This window comes from Petaurus breviceps, unplaced genomic scaffold (genome assembly GCF_028583685.1).
Source record: "Petaurus breviceps papuanus isolate PSGF00001 unplaced genomic scaffold, PetGlider_PUasm1.0 90919, whole genome shotgun sequence".
Taxonomy (NCBI): domain Eukaryota; kingdom Metazoa; phylum Chordata; class Mammalia; order Diprotodontia; family Petauridae; genus Petaurus; species Petaurus breviceps.
Genome location: NW_027187378.1, coordinates 965,341 through 986,105, shown reverse-complemented (window position 1 = coordinate 986,105; position 20,765 = coordinate 965,341). Strand labels below are relative to the sequence as shown.

The window sequence follows — 20,765 nt, the reverse complement described above, 5'->3', positions numbered from 1 at the left end:
CAGTTTTTCTATATTCATTGACTATTCATAAGAGAAGAAGATATCAGGAATAATCATTCATGGACTAAAGACAAACTTTCACTAAGTTGACATGTTTCTAAGCATCAAGATACAGTCTTGTTCTAGTGACTAAATTCATTATTTGTCAGACAGTCAGTTAAGTAACTACAGCAGTAGAATGTAAATAGTTTCATTCTTGTCTCTTCAGCACCAAGCATAGTACATTGCCCATAATAAGTGCTTAACAAATGCTTCTTGATCGGAAACGATGATAATGATGACATTCTTATGGCCTCACTGAAATGCCGGTGTTTTGCAACTCTAGGGAAAGTCATTCAGAGCTTCCTAGTTGGGATACTATACTGAGTCAGTTAGAAATATGTGGAGACCAATGTGGGTATTTCCAATCTGGTAGGTAATAAGAGCCTGTTCTATACCTACATCACTTAAACAGAGTAGTGGAAGGTACTATAGTCCATTTCCATCTCCTTTCCTGATCTTATAATCATTAGCTGTTAGAAGGTATGCAGGAGATAGCCTTGGATAGTGGTGGCAGTGTCTGGGCCGCTGCAGAAGCAGAGCACCCTCATAGGTGGCCCTTCCTGACCAGGGGGAGCAGCAGCACAGCCAATGGAAAGTCCATAGTGTGTAGGTGATTATGGAATATGCTGGGTCAGCATAAGCTGGTCATCCTGAGCCAGGACAAGTTCAATAAGGTCCTGACCACGGAACAGAAGGCCAAAGCACTGAAGGGGAAGTACAACTTTGGCCACCCCTGCTTTTGGTAATGACTTGATGTACATGACCCTCGAACACATTGTGGAGGGCAAAATCATTGAGGTCATGACCTATGATTTTGTGACCCATTCAAGGCCCTGTGGACTTTTCATGATCTGCCCCTTCCAAGAATTCAGTGCTCCCAGCACTGAATGCTCTGTGACCCTCTCTTTCTGGCAGTGTCCCATTTCCTTACCTCTGCCTTGCAGGTTCCTGGGGACAATTGTGGTTTGCCCTGAGGATATGGTTCTGTTTGAGGGCATTTTGATATTTCACAGTCAAGAGATCCAGGACATGTTTCACCTTCTTTGTGGGCACTGACTCAGATGTCAGGCTCTTTCATAGAGTTCTCTGAGGTATGAATCTTGGGGAAGACTTGGAGCAGATCCTAACTCAGGATACCATCTTTGTCAAATCTGCTTTTGAATTCTTTGGCTAATTAAGAAGTAAGCTGATTGTTGACAACAGTTGACAACATGGTTGCCATCAAGCTGATTGTACAGCATATTCAGGATATTTTGAATGGCAACATCCTCAAATGGGTGGAACTACAAGAGAACATTTTCTGAGCCTGGAAACCTTACTGCTGTGCTAACTTCTGGTAAAAGGTCCAACCCAGAGTCTAGTAGCAGTTTCCACTGAAGATTACTCAGCCTCTAGAGGAGATCTTTATTGATGACATTTGTATAATAAATGGGTCTGGTGTCACCTATGTTCTTTTTTAAACAAAAACCCCATATCCTAATGGAAAATGCTATCTACATTCAGAGAAAGAACTAAGGAGCCTGAATGCAGATGGAAGCAGACTATTTTTCCTGCTTTTGTTTGTTTGCTTTTTCTTTCTTGTGGTTTTTCCCTTTGGTTCTAATTCTTCTTTACAACATGACTAATGTGTAAATATGTTTAATATGATTATACATGTATGACTTATATCAGATTGCATGGTGTTGTCTTGGAGAGGGGGGAAGGGAAGAAAGGGAAGAAAATTTAAAACTCAAAATCTTGTAAAGGTGAATGTTGAAAACTATGAATGGAATGAATGAATGAATGATAAAAATACTCTTTTAGCATCTATTACAAAGTGTTTCTTGGATAAAATTATTTAACCAGTTCGGAATAGAAAACTGTTAATTTTATTGAATCTTAAATGTGGGAAATAATGGAAGAACCTTCTTGATGTTTTTATCTTCCATGTATTCAGGAGTCTTCTGAAATCTCTTTGTATCATCTGAAAAATACCCACCACCTGCATGAATGAAACTACTATGCTTGCTCTCATTAGTAATGCTAATAACACATTTTTAAAATAAATTGGATATCTGGGTCTGTGGCTGGTATGAGCTTAGCATGAACCATGCAGAAATGTCTTCTTTCCTCTTGAGTTATACATCGGACAATAAACAGAAGAGAGAATGCTGACAAATACTTTATAAAAGAAAAACACACACACAAAAAACTGCTATTAGACATAAAGGAGAGCATCTCCTATTTTGAATGTTTACAGGGGACCTAAAAGGTTCACATATGCCTGGCAGGTTACTGCAGAATTAAGATTTACCACTAAAAAGTCAATCAAATAGTTCTGGTGTTTTTGTGTGGTTTTGACTTGAATGTAGCTATATAATGCCCAAGCAAACAGCTCCACCTGAGGCTTTTGACTCTGTTTTCCAATACCTGGAAATTGCCAAATCAAGGCTTACCTGTCCTGGGACTGAGGACACATGCTGCCTACCTCCAAACAGTTCACATTATTACTCATTGCCATGTGGGTCCAGGCTTCCTTTAAAGCAAAGTTACATGGAGGACTCTAGGGGTTGAAAATGAATGTTGTTGCAAATCAGCCCTTCAATTGCTGTACCACTTATTATATATGGACTAGCACTGAATTACATATATGAGAATGTTTTGGTCTATATGATTCTATTTAATCTTTTCTCCTAACTAGTGTTCAGTTTCCTCTAAATAACATATATGTGGAATATCCATATACACACATATCTACATATATAAATATATATGTGCATACACACAGAATCTGTTGTTTTATAATCAATCTCCTCATGTATAATTTATAATTTCGTCCTTCCTTCCTTCCTTCCTTCCTTCCTTTCTTCCTTCCTTCCTTCCTTCCTTCCTTCCTTCCTTCCTTCCTTCCTTCCTTTTCTTCACAAAACCTTGCATTCAGTTTACTCTGAAGCTCATAGATTAGACCATAATAGGTCCCCACCCAAGTTCCACTTAATGGCTGTATTTTGGGACCTCCTGGCTTACAGTGAATGCCAATGGTAACTGTTTCTCTTTGGAACAGCAACTCTGAAGGTCTTCTCCCAGACTGATTTTTCTTTCTAATTAAAGGGGTCATTCCTTGACTATTTCTTAAAGGGGCCTATTCACTGAATGGCCATTACTTCACTCTAAGTGAGTATGTGAAGAGGCCTTAGACTAAAAGGTCCAGGTTCTCCTTTTGCATCCTGGGTCATCTCCAGTCATCCTGATGAATATCTGGTCACTGGATCCAGATGACTCTGAAGGAGAAAGTGAGGTTGGTGACCTTGCATAGCCCTCCCTCACTCAAATCAGTCAAGTGCAAATCCTGTCATCATTTGCCTGGTGCCAAAGTCCTCTTGGAAAATGGACAAACACAACAACAACTTCATGTATAACCACTTATGGTTTTCTTCTATCAGACATAAATCATTATAGTAATCATGAGATATAAGGTAGAGAATTTTGCTCCAAGTCCTTTGGTTTTCTAAACTGTGATTACTTAAAATCTTTGTCATGTTTACTGTACTATTCTGGGACTAATAAATACCAAATTTATTTGTTTATTTATTTTGGTTTTTGGAGGAGGGAAGGTAGGACAATTGGGGTTAAGTGACTTGTCCAAGGTCACATGGCTAGTTTTTTGTGTTAAGTGTTTGAGACGGGATTTGAACTCAGGTCCTCCTCACTACAGGGCCAGTGCTCTATTCACTGCACAACCTAGCTGCCCCTAAACACCAAATTTAAAAAAGAAGAAGAAGGTATGCAGGGGAGGTATCCAGTCTCTACTTCCCATATTACAGAGCTTGGAAGATGCCCTGGGAGACACGAGAAAGGAAATAGGAGGTAGGCAGAACTAGATGCTTCTGATTATGGGGCTGGGGATCTCAAAAGAAACTATACATCAAGTCTATCCAATACTTAATTTCACTCTGGACACAGCCAATTTGTAATGTAGCATATTTCAAATTTTAAAAAGTCAAGAATGATAATTATGTGAACCCTTCCATTCAATGCCATGCACAGTTAGATGAGGACAATGAATCACTGCATACTTATATTAGCACTAATGATTAGGTAAAGATATGTAGGGGAGAAAAGGTGAGGTACAGTTCCCTTCTCTAATTTCTCTGCCCTCGCTACATATGTGATGACCTAGAATTTCTCTGGGCCTTGGTTTCATAATCTGTAAAATTAGAGTGTTGGAACAGATGATCTCCAAGGTACCTTCCTGCTCTGCAGTCCTAGAATTTCTTTGCAGTATAATACCCATTTTAATGTCATGCCTCTCAATGTGAGTTCATCTATGGCATAATTGCTTCTGTTAGTTTTGTAGACATGGATCCTCCTGCCAATGAAGCATGCATACTGGGTAAATGAGACTCAGAGTTGACAGAGATCATAGTCACCAACACTGATGATGGAGGGAGATTTTTTATTTCCCATCATTCTCTAATTTCTCTTGGACTAGAATTCCATGACTGACTACTTGTCAGGTAAACTACACTTATGAATAATCCTGCAGAATGTTGTTTTTTCTAGAGAAATATACTCTAAGGACATTCTTAGGGGGGACATATGAAAATAACTGCTGCTGCCCAAGTTTCTACTGAGTCCATTCCATTTACTCTAAGACAGATGGTCGCATCAGCCATACTAGGATTAGAACAATTACAGGGCTGGCTGAGATCTCCAGTTTCACACTGGCACATTCTCTCGGTGGAAAATTTTCTCACTGCCAGTGCCAGTACCAATAGGCCACTTGGTACTGTGAATACTAGAAGGTGCAAGAGTGTGATGCATACCAGAGGGAATAGGCTTTAAATGTGGGATGTGCACAGGAAGAAAAATAAATTATTATGAAAGGCAAGGCAGAATTTAACAAAGATAGCCCCATGGCCTGAAACAAATTTTTAGGGAAATAGCCCTGGGAATTTATCATCAGAACTATCACTGCAGCATGTTTCACAGTGTTACAACTCTTGATCCTAACTTGAATCCTTGATTCTAATCCTTGATCCTAATTTTGAACACTAACATTGGGAGTAGTCTAAGAAAGGGAATAATAGATGCTCGGCATCCTCTGAAGCTGAGTATGTACCATCATCACAGGTCATTCCTGAGTACTGCTATTTGTGATTAGACTCTGGAGTAGAGTCTTAACCTGACAAAATGCCTTGAGGAAAAATAGCATGGTTGTGTATTTTTTATTCTCTAGATTGGTTCTCTTCCTCTAAGGTTTAGGGCACTAGCCAAGTTCTAGTGTGAAAGAAAATGTGTAGACACCTGAGGACCTGAAACCTTTCTAGTAGAATTGCCTGAAGGTAAACTGATGCCTATGTCCTGTCTACGGGCAGCTAGGTGGCTCAGCGGGCCTGGATTCTGGAAGATCTGAGTTCAAATCCAACCTTGAACACGTAATAACTGTGTAACTCAAGGTACATCATCTGGCCTCTGTTTGCCTCAGTTTACTCATCTGTAAAATGAGGGTAATCATAGCATCTACCTCCCAGGGTTGTTGGGAAGATCAAATGAGATAATATTTTGTAAAGGGCTTAGCACAGTCCCAGGCATATAGTAAGTGATATATAAATGTTAACTATCATTCCTTTTCTTTTCTGCCATACCTTGTACACAATCACCCTATTTAACCGAATAATTAGGGTCTACTTTAAGAAAGGGAACACCGTACCCATTAACTGAAGTCATACCCAGCAATATCCTGCACATTTTTGGGACCAATGGCTGCAGATGCTGCCTTCCTGCCCCTAAAGCCCAGCTGCACTGTCTGTCCTATTGTTCTGACTCAGGAGAGAAGCTTTTTACTAAAGCCTACAAATGCATGATGGAGCACAGTGCTAATACATCCAGATTATGTTTACAGTATTCTGTAGTGTTCAACAAACATTAGCACGAGACCCCGAGTAGGAGTGTATTTTCCGTTCCTGGATCCATTGTCCACTCCCTGAATCACCCAGAGAAAACAGTCCAATAATTTCTGATGCTCAGTTTTCCTCATTTCTCCAGTGGAGCTGGTCAAAGCTACATTTGCCCTTGTAATACATCACAGATGCTTTGAGATGTATGTTGTCATGGATTAAGGCCTATACTTTTTTTTCTGGAAGAGAAAGTTTTTGAACAGGGTTTTCTACTGTCTTAAATGACTCTGTAGTTGTTGGAGATAACTCACATCTTTCCTAACTTATCAAACTCACCCCTCCCCCAGATGGCTTATCTGTAGCGCCTGACCCTTTACCTCTGAAGATTTAGAGGTAAGATAGCATTAATGCAAAGATTTATCATGATTACTTATTTTTCCGACAGCTACATTTGATCTTGATACACTAAAATTCTATGGATTTTAGCCATTATAATCATCATCTTTGAGAGAGACCTAGATGACCAAAGGTACCTCTTTTTTGACCAAGGAGTATGAGGCTTTCTTGTCGTAAGCCTAATAAATGGGAATATTTTAACTTACTAACTAGACTGATAATTTAGGGAGTGACTATTCATTGCAAAAAGAACCTTTGCTGGAGAAATGAATTCAATGTAGGGTTCCTTTAAATATTAAGCTCCCAAAGTACATTTAAGTATTTTAAAGATCATTAGCTACTTGACTAGAAGATTAGGGACAGGAACTCAAAGCACAAGTCTTAGGAACCAGTGCCAATTTAAGATCAATCAGAAATGAAGATGAAAGCATCATTGAAAAACTGCATAAATCAGAGGAAGAAAAAAGAATTTGATTCTTAAAATTTGATTTGCATGCAAATTTTAGAAACACTATTATGTAAATGGAGGTACACCTGTGAAATGGTTTCCCAGTAGCTTAAGATCTTTAACTAGAGTTTGTGGAACCATTTGAATCTCTGAGAGGATTACAGGCTTCACTTTAGAGTGTTTCTGTGACAGGAAATGTCACAGAAATATACTGGATTTTCAAGCTTGAACCAAAGCTACAGAGAATTGGCCCTGGGAGTATCAGCCGAACCCTGGGATAGACTGTTTCTGGAGGAATGTTATACTGAGGTCATGATTACTACACCAGGAAGGAGGAAAAAAAGGATATCTTTATATACCATGCTCACACTGACATAAGAAGTAATCTTCATGTATGTGCTACTTTACTATGATTGACCCCTTGACTGATTTTTATTGGCAGTTGGTTATTTTTTTCTGGGTTCTATGTATGTGAAATTGTTGTTATTACTGTTGTTACCTAGTTATTTCAATTATGTCTGAATCTTCATGACCCTATTTGGGATTTTCTTGGCAAAGATACTGGAGTGGTTTGCTATTTCCTTCTTAAGCTCATTTTACAGATTAGGGAACTAAGGCAAACGGGGTTAAGTGACTTGCCTAGGGTCACTCAGGTAGTAAGCATCTGAGGCCAGATTTGATCTCAGGAAGAGGCATCTTCCTGATTCCAATCCCAGCTCTCTATCCACTGTGCCATCTAGCTGCCCCTATGTATGTGAATTATTAAAGTCCAAATTGATGGCGTTTGAATGCTTTTTAGTATTTCAATTATCATGAGGATTAGTTCTATAATCCTCATTATTATCAATAGAACATTAAAAAAACCAAGAGGGATGGACTTATGTTACTATGAAGGGTGGGGAAATATAAGAAAAAAAACCTTCTTAATGACCATATCTCCAAATCTATTAACATCTGCTTGTGTGTGGGGACTCCATGTTCCATGTTCCCTTCCCTTCCCTTCCCACCTGACTCCTTCTGCCTATCTGCTATGGTAATGACACAAAGGAAGAGGTAACCACAGCTGTTGCTTCAAAATGATGGACGGTGAATTTTTCTCCTTTAACAGAGATACTATTACTGGCTCATGCTCAGTAGGACACAAGTCATGGGAGCTGCTGTTGCTGCTTTGAGTAGTGAGGATGTTTGATTTGATCCATTCATTCACCTTTTCCCACCCAGCCCCCCCTTGGACCCTAGGGTTCATTTGTATGTCTGCACATCCACTTGCAAGATGGCTGCCTGTGTCTGTGGACAGATAAGGGATTTTTGGAGATATCAAATCTCTTATCCTGATGTGCTCTCTTATCTTAAAGGGTTTGTAGGAAGCAATCTATCATTTCAGGATTTATAGCAGCGCCTGAATAAAATGCTTGGTCTCTGTGATTAGGGTGCTTTGTCTCTCTGCATGCTGATGTCTCAAGTGGCTCCCCCTGCTATGAGGGAATGCCATGAAAAACTCGCAGCTCCCCACTAAGCACACTAGGGGAAGGAAGACACCTGCAACATTTGCTTGTGCCCTTCTTAAACAATGAAGCTGATGCACCTAAATGGTGCTGCCCCAGCCTTGTTTTGATTCTGGAAACAGCCTGTCTCAAGGTAGAAATAGAACTTGGGCACTTGGGGATCATCATACTCATGGCTCTGCAGGGTGACGGGGAAAGTGACTCATCAAAGGAGATGGAAACAGGTGAAGGGATTAAAAAAAATTAGGGAAGCATATCCCTCAAGGTCACTGTGGACAGGTCTGGTGACTGCAGTCTATTAAGGGATATGCCTATGATTCTGGGGGTACCTGGTGCTGGGCATTTGCATGAGAAATGAGAATCATATTTAGAGCTAGAAGGAACCTCAAAAGCCCCTGAATCTAATCCATTCATTTTATAGATAAGGAAATGGAGGCTGTGAGAGTATAAGGCTGGGAATTTAATAGCTGCAAGATCTTTGCCAAGGGTCTGAGGCAGGATCTGAACCCAAGTCTTTCTGACTCAAAATCCAACACTCTATCCACTATACCATCAGGGGTAGAAACCTACATGTATGTGTATGAGCCCTATGTACAAACTCAGTGAGAGCTGATCTGAGATGACTGGCTTGGGGAGGAGATTTCTCAGAATCTGAATCTCTAGTCCACATATTTCATTTTTCTCCTTGATTCAGAAAATGAGACCAAGCCTTGACCAGGAACTGATAAATCCTAAAAGTCTTTCCTAAGTATGTAATGCTGTATAGAACACAACATAATCACTGACCTTTCAGGTTTGCTATCTAAGTCAGTCTTCATTCTTTTCATCTATAAGATTTCTATTCTTCTCCAGTAGACACGGAAGGGAAGGACCCTTCACTGACTCCTCTTTTTAGTGCTTTGGGATACATATATCCTTGCCCCCTCCCCCTTTCCTAGAGCTGGGTAGAGGTGGCTTTGATGCAAACAGATGGTGACCCATCTGTGGATTCAGTAGGGAATGTGCTGGCATATCTCTGCCAAAGGATACCTGCCAGCCACCAGTCTTAAAGGCCCAGACCCAAGTACCCTGCAAACTGTAAAATCAGACCATTAGCTTTTTACTCTGGTTGTTTTTCCAGTTTCCCAGCAACTAGAGTGCGCACACCAACAAAGCAAATAGCACTAGTGACAACCTCTTACATCTGTATGTAAGTTTTACAGTTTATAAGGTGCATTCATAGAAATCTCATTTGACTCAAAATTACTTGTTAGTGGCCCCATTTCCTAGAGGAGGAAATTGAGATTAATGGAAGACAAATGATTTTTACAAGGTCACTCAGTATGAGGCAGAGCCAAGACTCAAAACCAGGTCTTCTGATTTTAAACCTCCTGTCCTTTCTACTATGTTGTGTAGCTTATTGACTGAGCTTACAAATTATTTGCCCTTTTCTAATTTTTAATTTTATTTAATTTATAATTTTTAATAATCACCTTCATGTGCTCTGTGTAGATGTTATATATACTGAGATGCTTAAATTACAAGGTATGCTCTGGAGAGCATGGACTATATTTCTTTTTTTTTTCTTTCTTTCCTTTTTTTTTTTTGCTTTTTGGAGGGCAAATGGGGTTAAGTGCCTTGCCCAAAATCACACGATTAGTATCTGTGTCAAGTGTCTGAGGTCGGATTTGAACTCAGGTCCTCCTGAATCCAGGGCCGGTGCTCCATTCACTGTGCCACCTAGCCACCCTTCATATTTCTTTTTCATAGTTCTTGGCACATGGTAAGCATTTAATTAATGCTATCTTTCTGGAATTGGACATCAGGTTCCAGATGCCAGCTTACCCTGGAAAGTGCCATGGGGCCTCCTTTCACTGGAATATCTATCTTCCCCTATGGCCTTCTGACCCTGGAAGATATCTCATAGGCTCCTCCCTCCCTTCCCTTTTAAGCTCCCTTTCATGTGTTGTCTTTCCCCATTAAGTGAGGCTTAGACTATCTTTTTTCTTGTATTTTTATCCCCAGTATTTCACATAATTTTTGTTGTTGTTTTTGAGTTGTCTTTCTATTGTGTTTGACTCTTTGTAATCCCATTTGGAGTTTTCTTGGCAGGGATACTGGAGTGGTTTGCCATTTCCTTCTCCAGCTCATTTTACAGATGAGGAAACTGAGGTAAACAGGGTTAAGTGACTTGCCCTAGTTCACACAGGTAGTAAGGGTGTGAGAACAAATCTGTACTCAGGAAGATGAGTCTTTCTGACTCCAGGCCTGGTGTTCTATCCACTCTTCTACCCAGCACATTATAAGAATTATTTAAATGGGTCCTGCCCTGCCTCACCTTGAAGAGTGACTGATTTAGTGCATTAAGATTTATACTTCCCCTAAATCAGCGTCATAAGCTCTGTATTGCAAGTATTATTAATTTTCATTTTACAGATAAGGAAACTGAAGTTCAGGAAGGGAGGCTAAGTAATTTGAGCAGGCATCCAGCTAGGGAGTACTCATGCTGGGACTTGAATCTTCAGACTTTGAATTAAATACTCTTTCTCCTATATCATATTGCCTTTCTAAACATAGATGCAAACACTTCACTAAACAAAATGAAACATGTAGGTAATTTCTCAGCAATGACCCCAAAGTAATAACTGCATTTTAAAGACTCAACAAACTATAAAGTCTATGAACAATTCTTTGTTCCACTGAGTGTCTTTATGATCCCTAGTACCTCAGTAGGTCAGGAAGATGGATTGTGAATCTGAAGATGAAAGGGTCATGTAAATCTTCACTTTTCTCAGTAATTTAGAAACTGGAAAAAATGGTACAACTTAGTTACCCCTGTGGGATATCATAAGATCATAGGCAGTAGTTCTTAAGTGGACCCCTTTGGCTGTCTAATGGAGCTTATGACCTCTTTCTCAGAAGTATGGCTTAAAATGCATAATATAAAATATATAGAATTACAAAAAGACCACAATTATATTGAAATGCAGTTTCCAAATATCTTTAAACATTCCTGGACCCCAGATTAAGAACCCTTAATGGAAAGGCCTTAAAGGTCATCTAGCCCATTTCTTTTACTTAACAGATGAGAAAACTGAGGCCCATAGGTTAAGTGAGTTGCTTAAGTTTACACAGGTAGTAAATAACAAAGTTAGGATTCAAATAGGCAACTAGGTGGTGCAGTAAATAGAGTGCTAGGCCTGAAGTCAGGAAAATTCACCTTTGTGAGTTCAAATCTGGCCTCAGATTCTCACCTAACTTAGGTCTCATACAACAGTAATTCTTTAATGACACTGTGAACTTCTTGAGTGTAGGGGCTTATCTCACATATCTTGATATTCCCTTTGGATCTAGAAAAGTGCTGGACAGATAGGAGAACTGTCTAATTACCAGGACTTTCCTAGTCAATCCCTGATGACTCTTTTTTTTTGTCATCATAGGGCAAAAAAATTATTGATTCATTTCTGAGTTTATCTTTCATTAATCCAATGTAACCCAATCCAAAATGCATTTATTAAGTGTTTGCTCTGAACATTGTATGAGGCTCTGGGGATACAGAGAGGAAAAAGAAATGGTTCCTATCAGGAAACTTACATCCTTTTGAGGTAGAGAAGCTGGGGAAATACAATATGTACCATGGAAACTGATAAATATATACATGGTAATTTGAGAGGGCAGAGGATAGTACTAATAATCAAAGAGAAAAAAAATGATTTCCTGGAAAAGATAGACATGAGCTGAGCCTTAAAGAAACTCTTGGATACCTAAGAGAAAGGAATAGTGACCGGGACAATGAGTGAAAAGCAGAAATTTAGGGTTGGTAATTTTGGGAAAGCTTGTATTGTGTGGCAATTTAGATTCACTGAGCAGGTACCATTTCAGAGGAAACATGTTAATTGAACATTAGTGGTATTTTTTTTCTTTTCTTTCCCTTCTTTTAACACCATGGGCAATGCCCTTAATAAATCCAGCAAGAGAACATTGGCTGCTGAAGAGCTATGTAGATGCTGTTAAGGATGGAATTAATTTGCATCCAAAATGACCTTTGGGGGTAAATTTTTTAAAAGTATGTTCTTGGGCAAGATGAGAAAATTTTAGCTTAGCAACAGAAGCAATTGAAATACAGATGCTCTCATTGGTTTAAAAAGAGGCAGATGCCTTTACTTTCATGCAGGTAGCTGACAATGAGACTGTGGTTTTGCCAGGCCCTTAATGACAAGGAGTTTGTGACCTTGGTCTAAAAATGGATTTGAAAATAAAGGCTTCTCCGAAACCAGTTTATTAACTAAAGAAATGAAAGTTTCTCTGGAATTAAAGACTCTTAGGGATTGAAGGGATCACAACAATTTGATGAAGATGGTTTTCCCCTTCCTTTAGGTAGGACTGTACCTAAAGCATCCCAGATGGTCATTTACCTTATTTGAGGAAGAGATATAATTAACCCAGGGACAGCTTTCATTTGGTGTGTGCATGCAGAAAGCTGCAAAACAATGCTTCATGGTTTCTAAAGCTACTCCATCTAGTTACAAGATTATACAAAATTGGGGATTACAAAAAGAGATTTATTTGTGAATCTTGCCCCCCCCCAACCCACCCTTTGAGAAACTAGGAGAATATTTAGGAGGTTGTAAAGAAGCATAGCAATTGTAGGTGACTTGTTCCCTTTTGTATCTTTAAAAGCACCACATAAGAGAAGTATAGGAAAAAGGGTAAACTGACTACTAAGAAATTTTGGGGTTGAACATGGAAGATTTCATTGATTTCCATCATCCCTGCTCCTTCCCTCAGTTCCACTCATTATCACAGGTTAAAGATTAAGTTATCCCTGGAGTAGAGAAAATTGAGGTGCTAGGTTCTATGCTTTGACATAGTATTGGTAAGCTGAACAATGCCAAGTCCACAGCCTCAAGGGAGGAAGAGATGGTCTCTGATAATTGGTCCTAAAAATTTCCTGAGAGTCTTGTATATAAATTATCTCATAACTTTCTCATCATGGTTTGCAAATGTGTATCAAATGAATGAATAAGTGAATGGAAAGAGGATGAATGAATCATCAAAAAGAAAAAGTGAAATTATCTATTCCTGCCTATATGAGATCTTCCCCAAGTTGCCCTTTATGCTTTCTTTTTAATTTTAATGATGCTCTTAATATTTGATTTAATTCTATTTCACCTCTATAGAAGGTGTTTTTTCCTTTTTGTTCTTGGCAGCAGTGTTTATGGCATGACATCAAGGGGATAGTGGAGTAAGCTTTAGGGCTCCAAGAGCTGATTTTGTTAAATTTTCACTGTGAGCATTTACCTCTCAGAAATCAGCAAATTCTATAAATCAGGGTTTACTTTATTGTTTTGTGGATTGTTTAGGATTGAGAAAGTGATGGAGAAAATGTTACTAATGCATATTAAACTTGTAAGTACCTCATGGATACATTTCCCATCCAGAGTCACTTGTGAAACATTTACTAGCATACTCCTCGAGGTCACACAGTGCAATTTACCTCAAGGTCTTGCAGCTACCATGGGATGATGCCGAAAAGGATCCTTAGCTATTTGAAGATTTACTCAGTGAACCTGTGGTAGGAAGTAACTCATATGATCAAATAAAATACTAACTGGGCTAAGGCAAAGAACAGACATACCTCTCTCTTCAGTTTTTCATGTCTAATAAATTCACTTTTCTAATCAGAGTAGGGGGGAGTAGTTATTGGGTAGGTCTATCATATGGAAGGAGTATCAGAATTAGGGGGAAGGGGTAGAAACTACAGAAAAGAATATCTAGTTTTCAGTTAGGAAATACTTTCCTAACAACTAGAGCCATGCAATAGTAGAATAGGTTGCCTCGGAAGCTAGTTGGTTCCTCTTACAGACACCAGATGACCATTTGCCAGTGACTGGGAAGAAGGAATTCTTAGTCAGTTATGAGATGCACCAGACTGACTTCCCACTCTGAGATTATGAGACTCAGCTCTGTGGACCACAGATCTAAACCCAATGTATGATCACCTCACCTTGTGCTGGCTCTAGGATCCTTTACCATTTTCTCAACCTTGCATTGTTTGAGAAGTTGGTCCCTGAGTTAATCCAGAGTTTTGGTTAATTAAGTTTATACCATCATTCCTAGAGGGGCCTACTTCTAATGCTTTCCCCTTTTTGACTGCAATTCTCAACTATTCCCTAAATACATGTTTAGAGATAATTGCCAAAATATAAGAATAATGGTGATTATTATATGTATATTAATAATAAAAGCTGACTTTATATAGTGCTTCCCAGTCACAAAACATTTTGTGCATTATTTTATTTGATCTTTACAATGACCCTGTGAGGAAGGTAAGTGAGAGAGCATTCTCATTTTATATATGAGGAAATTGAGGTGCTAAAAGATATAGAGGATTTGAACGTTGGTCTTTCAACATTGCAACATCATCTTGAAAAAAAGCCATATAGACAAGCACATAATTATTTAAATTTTCTAAATAGTCATTGAACTCAGAAGTAGGGAATGGTGAAAACAAATGACCTTTTCCTCAGAGACCCAAACAAAGTTTTTTCTTCAAGTAAGAAAATATTAATTGTCTTTATTCTCCTAATAATTTGCAGGAAAATTCATAAAATGAACTGAGCTTCGAATTGTAAAATGAAAGTGCTAAAAAATAGAAACAGGAGATTTTAATACTCACTATCACAAGGATAAATAAGAAAGAAATTACATGTCTGAATACATTATTAAACCTAATAATTATATGGAGAGTTAAATTAAAGATAAGAATATGTAATCTTTTCAGACATATGTAGAACATATGCAAAAATTGACTATTGTTTTAATTTGATCCTTCTACTAAGCTGATGGTTAGATTGCTCATTTGGAAATGATTACTAATAGAGATAATCAGTCATTTCTTTTTCAGTAATATAGTCAATTTTGTGTGTGTGTGTATGTGGTTTTCACTGTCTGCCATCTCTATTACTTTCTGACTCCTATGTTGGAAATAACATTCATGATACATGGCCATTAAGTATCTGAGTATTCTACAAGCCTTTGGTCTTTTAACAAATAGGACCCTCCTATCCCAGCTCCCAAAATACTTTGACAATAATCCCTGGTATACTTCCCTAGAAAGGGGGGGTAATAACAATTGAATTCCTAGAAAATAAATCCAAGTAATTTCATTTTGTTGAATTTGCTTCCATTGGTCCTGCATTGAAGAAAACAGGTTGGTAAGAAAAAAAAATGTGGGCTAGTAAATTGAGATGCTTATTTACAAGCTTGTGGTAAACCACATTTTCCCCAGTTACTTTATTCCTAAAATAGATAACATTATCTAGTGCTTCCTTAGTGATTATATGACTAGATGGTATCCTTCAAACGAAGTTTCCCTTTAGAGGATACCTGGTTGAGGAGTGTTTTGCTTTTTGTTTAAAAGGTGTTTTGTTAAGATCTGCTAGGGGCTGCTAGGTGGCACAGTGAGTAAAACGCCTGCCCCCGAGTTCTGTTTGGTTCCACCCACACAAAAATACTAGCCGTGTAACCTTGGGCAAGTTACTTAACCCCAATTGCCCTCCAAAAAGAAAAAAAAAAGAATAATGACGGGATGACCTGGGATCGAATCCGATCTCTGATACTTAGCACCACACCCAGAAATAATTGGCCCGTGTAACCTTGAACAAGTTACTTAACCCCAATTGCTTAAAAAAAATCTGCTAGTTGTATTTTTCTTGAAAACTAATCTATTATAAATATGAAGTAAACATTCCTGGCTCCATGGTATGTTTGGGGATTTAAATTCCTAGAAAAAAAATGAGAATGGCCCTTTGTGGTTGGTCACACTTTGTGTGGCATTTTGCGTGGCACTGATAGATGACACAATATTATTTAAAATTTCTAACCTTTTCATGGGGCCCATAGTTCTGATTCATTTCTTTTCAAGTCAGAATGCTATTGTCTGATCTAGTGGTATAAATGTGAAAAAGATGCTGCTTCATTAAATTAAGTTCCTTTTGTGGCGAATCCTGGGAAAAGAGATTGGAAAATGTGTCTGTTCTTTCAATCCAATCAGATCATAAGCTCCTTCGGGGTGGTGGGGATCATGTTTTATACTTTAAAAAAAATCGAGCCCACCATGGGATCCTATCCATAGTAGATGCTTAGTAAATGAAAGTTGGTGGTAACGATGGTGATGGTAATAGATATTTATACTGCATTTTAAGGCTCATAAAACACTTCAAACACATCATCTCTTTTTGGTATCCACTTCCTGATCTTTCCCAATGGGGAGGAGTAAGTTGTTGCCACATACATTAAGCCTCTCATCCTTTCATTATAATAAAGAAGTAACATAAGAATAGGGTAATCATTATTTCTAATAGCTTCCTCTTTTCCAGGGAGCAAGTAACTGGATCTAATACCTCTGTTCTTTAAATTCACATTCAATGAAGCAGAGAGTTAAATAAGGAAAAGCAGGTGCTTTTCTCCACTGATGTTTTCCCTCTGCCCAGAACTTAACTGGCAGACTTCTGCTCAAGACCTGGGAGTGTTATTGGAATTTTGCTGGGTACTGATACCGAGTTCACCAAAGATTCACAGTACCATAGTGGGGTACCAAGTTCTTCCTCCTCCCTAATTATATATCAGTCACTTGCCTAAATAATTTTAAGAAAGTCAGAGAAAGAAGCACATTTTTATAGCCTTTTTTAATACGGACAATTTGGTAATTAGTGGTCTTTAAAATACACACAGAGATCTAAATCTAGAACAACTAGGGAGTTAATAGTTAGTAATCTTTTGTGTTAGAAACATATACATATATGTATAATATTTATTTATTTATTTTAATGCTGATCATAGTTTAAAAGTAAATACTAGAGATGGAGATATAGGGAGGGTAAGGAGTTAAGCAGGTCTGGGTAGGTTGGACTTGGACTGAAGGGATTATGTATGGTAAATTTCTGACATATGTCATTTTGGGCATCTCTAAAGAAAATCTATATTGCTTTTCATAGGCTAGGGCTTCCACTTGCATCTGTTGAAGCAGTAACAAAAACTGACTTATTTTTGTTTCTTCAAGTTTCACTTGGCACTTGTTTTAAATGCAAAATTAACCTGGGGGATAGATGTGCAGCCCATTAAGGAACTCTGTAATTTTCCATATTAAAATGAAATGTTAAAGGAACATAAAGGAATCTACTGAATATCCTAAGAATATTGACATAACCAAAACTTCTCCTTCTTTTTAGATCTGTCTACTTTTAGCTTGCAACAAATAATAAACAATCCAAACTTAGCCATAGACCACATGAAAGGATACTTAGATATCAGAAGGACATTTAAGGATCATTAAATCTAATCTTGTTTTATAAGTGTATGACTTGTCCAAGGTCACACAACATTACTAGTAGCTGAGCAGGACTCAAATATATATCTGGCTACAAATTTAATGTTCTGGAAAGATTATGGTACATAATCTGGTGTATATATATATATATATATATATATATATATATAAATAATATGGTATATTCTATACCAATATGCCTCCTATTTCTTCTCAATATATAGGTGGCCATGGAGGAGACCCAAGAAATCTGGCCATTTTCTTTCTCTCTTTTAAGAGATCCCAAGCAAACATGTCAAATTGTTTGGGAACTCCAAATATTAGACAGACTATTCAATTTTATTTTTGAGTTTTATTTTTTTCTCCAATGTGTATCTCCTTTCCTCTAAGAAAATTCAATACTATAAACTGTGACTAGAACACAATGGCTTAGAATCAATATGTTCCCAGTCAAAGCACAAGAATTCTGAGTTGTTGTAGCAGGTGGTGCAGAGAGGAAGAGTAAACATATTTCAAAAGTACAATGAAGTCCAAAAGAGAGTTCCACTAAATAATACATACCCACAGGGACATTTAGCTTCTTCAGCTCTAGAGTCCTTGACTTTTAAAATCTGGAATTTTGTATATTTACAGTTTCAATCATGATGTGAATTAAAATAATTTATCATGTCCAATTGGTGAAGATGACTTAATATGGGAACTAGAGAGGGCCAAGAAAAGCATGCACATTTATGAATTAAAGTTGTTTTGGGATTTTCAAATAGTAGTGCTTTAGGGAACTGGGAAAGGACAAAAGACAAAATTCAGAGCAATCATAAAATGCATTGTTAATCACAACTCATGTCCAAGGAGATCCATTTTAAAAACTGAGTTATGGTCAAGGTACATATTCATTTGTTAAATGAATATTTTTTTTTCTTTAAGCAATCAGGGTTAAGTAACTTGCTCAAGGTTACACGGCCAGTTATTTCTGGGTGTGGTGCTGAGTGTCTGAGCCCGGGATTCGATCTCCAGGTTGTCCCAACACTGGAGCCAGTGCTCTTACTCGCTGAGCCACCTGGCCGCCCTAAATGAATATTTTTTAAAAGTTGTCTTTTAGGTAGAAGTCACTATGCTAGGACAATCAGATAGTACAAAGAGGTTTAAGTTAGGTCCCTGATCTCAAGGAGCTTACATTTTAATTGGGGAGCAGGTTCCATGGTCATATCAACTAGAGCTACCCCAAAGTGAAGTGAGATGACTTTAGAACTAGTGGACTCTATGTTACCAGAGGTTTTCAAGACCCCAGGTGACCATTTACTGGGAATGTTCTAGAGGAATTCTTATTCAGGAATTAGGTTGGACTAGAGGCACTTTGGGGTCCCTTTCCAATCTGAAACTCTAGGTTTCTGTGATTTAAAATTCAGTGGCAATGTTAGGAATACTGCTTTGGCAAATCTAAATACAACATTGTGGTAGCAACAGTGTCTGGAAACTGGAAATGCTTGGTCAGTACATTTCATAATTCAGGTTAGCACTCAGTCTTTGGAGGCATTATTTGACAAGCACTTTGAATCCTTTTGTATACTTCTTTTATGCAATATACTTCAAAAAGGCACAGATCTTGCTGTGTTACCTAACCCAAATCATTTCCTGACATAAAAATTAAGTTAATGCAGATTGATTTTTCTTAAGTGTTGAAGACAAACCATGAGGACATGTTTAAAAATATCCTTTACTATTTTATGCAGGCCATCAGTTCCATTTACAGAATGAAAACATCCCCTCATCTTTGATTTCACTAAAGTGAGAAAAACAACCCTGTGCATTTCTGCAGGTGCAAATTCTCCAATTACTTTTTAAAGAAACAACAGAAAAGGATGTGAGAGTTCAAAGAATTATAGTTCCTTTAAATCAATTAACTGATTTGATTAGACTCCCTGATATATAGTAGACCTGGCAAGGAAATTCTGCTCAAATCAAGTCCTTCCCTTCCCTGACCACAATTATTCCCAAAAGAAATTTACAAAGAGAACATGTGTTATCATGGATAATATGAGCTCCTTCATTAAACTGAGTTTCTTGAGAACAGGGATTGTTTTTGGCCCTTTATTGTATTCACAACATTTAGCACAAGGTCTGACATATATAGTAGGTACTTAATACTCCCTTGTTGACTTGGTTCAGACCAAATATATCAACTTGATATATCAAGTTGAAATATCAACTCAAATTCAGGTTGAGTAACTTAGACAGGAAGTTTTAGGGCCAAGAGAATGAGGGTAGGCATGGGGCAGTTGTAGGTAAGGGCAAAAAAGACAGTGGTCAAGGTGGAAACATGGGTCTGGAACCAGGTGAACATTCTAAGGAAGGGTATGTCTGGTTCCTGAAGGTCAGAACAAGGAAAGTCATCAAAGGCCGGAGCAAGAATTAGGCTTGGAACTGAGAAGATAGTCTGGGCATCAGAACGTAGAAACCAAGATATAAAGACTTTAGTTAAGAGAGGTCAGAAAGATACACTGGAGAGTAGTCAAGGCAGGCTAGCTGGAGGCCTATAGGTACAGATAAGTGGGAGTACCTTATTAGAAGGTGGGAGGGTAAGAAAGAGAAAGAAGAGAGAGGAGAGAAGAAAAGGGAAAAGGAGAGAAAAGAGAGGAGATGGAGGCAGCTGCTGACAGGTGTCTCTTGACATAAGTAGATTCAAATAATACTTCTTCACATAAGATTAATATTGGGCCATTCTTCTGAAAAAAAAATGTATGTTTTGGCCAGATTTCTAGGTATATAAAGCAATCCTAGGGATAATTATCTCTAAACTATGATTGAATTTTCAGTACCAACAGTTATTTTTAAGCTCACACAAATTAAAATTTCTTAGTTTATCCATCTATAAAAGTGATAATATCAGTTCCACATATGCTGCAATGAGAAATGAGCTAAGGATGTTTGATAACATCCTTTATAAAATTTTATGTTTTTAGAAAAAAAGTCATTTATGACCCACATAGAAATCCTTACTTTTTCTTTTTTTTTTTTTTTTAGTAGGGTGAGGTTAGTTAAGTTAGGGCATAATGTTAATTAGGCCAAGGTCATGAATTCATTTCCCACATGGGCCAATTAGTGTTATATAATTACATGGTCACAGATTGCAACTGAAATCTTGAGCAGCCATTTTGAAAAATATATACCATTTGTAGAGAGGAGGA

At 37.9% G+C, this 20,765-nt stretch overlaps 1 protein-coding gene and 1 pseudogene across 2 annotated transcripts in view; one reads left to right on the top strand and one right to left on the bottom strand.

Moving 5' to 3' along the window:
• SNAP25 (synaptosome associated protein 25) overlaps positions 1 to 20,765 on the bottom strand; it is a 96,855-nt gene that overhangs the window by 40,941 nt on the left and 35,149 nt on the right. The gene's annotated exons all lie outside the window — the stretch shown is intronic.
• Positions 525 to 1,419, top strand: LOC138152166 (uridine-cytidine kinase 1-like; annotated as a pseudogene).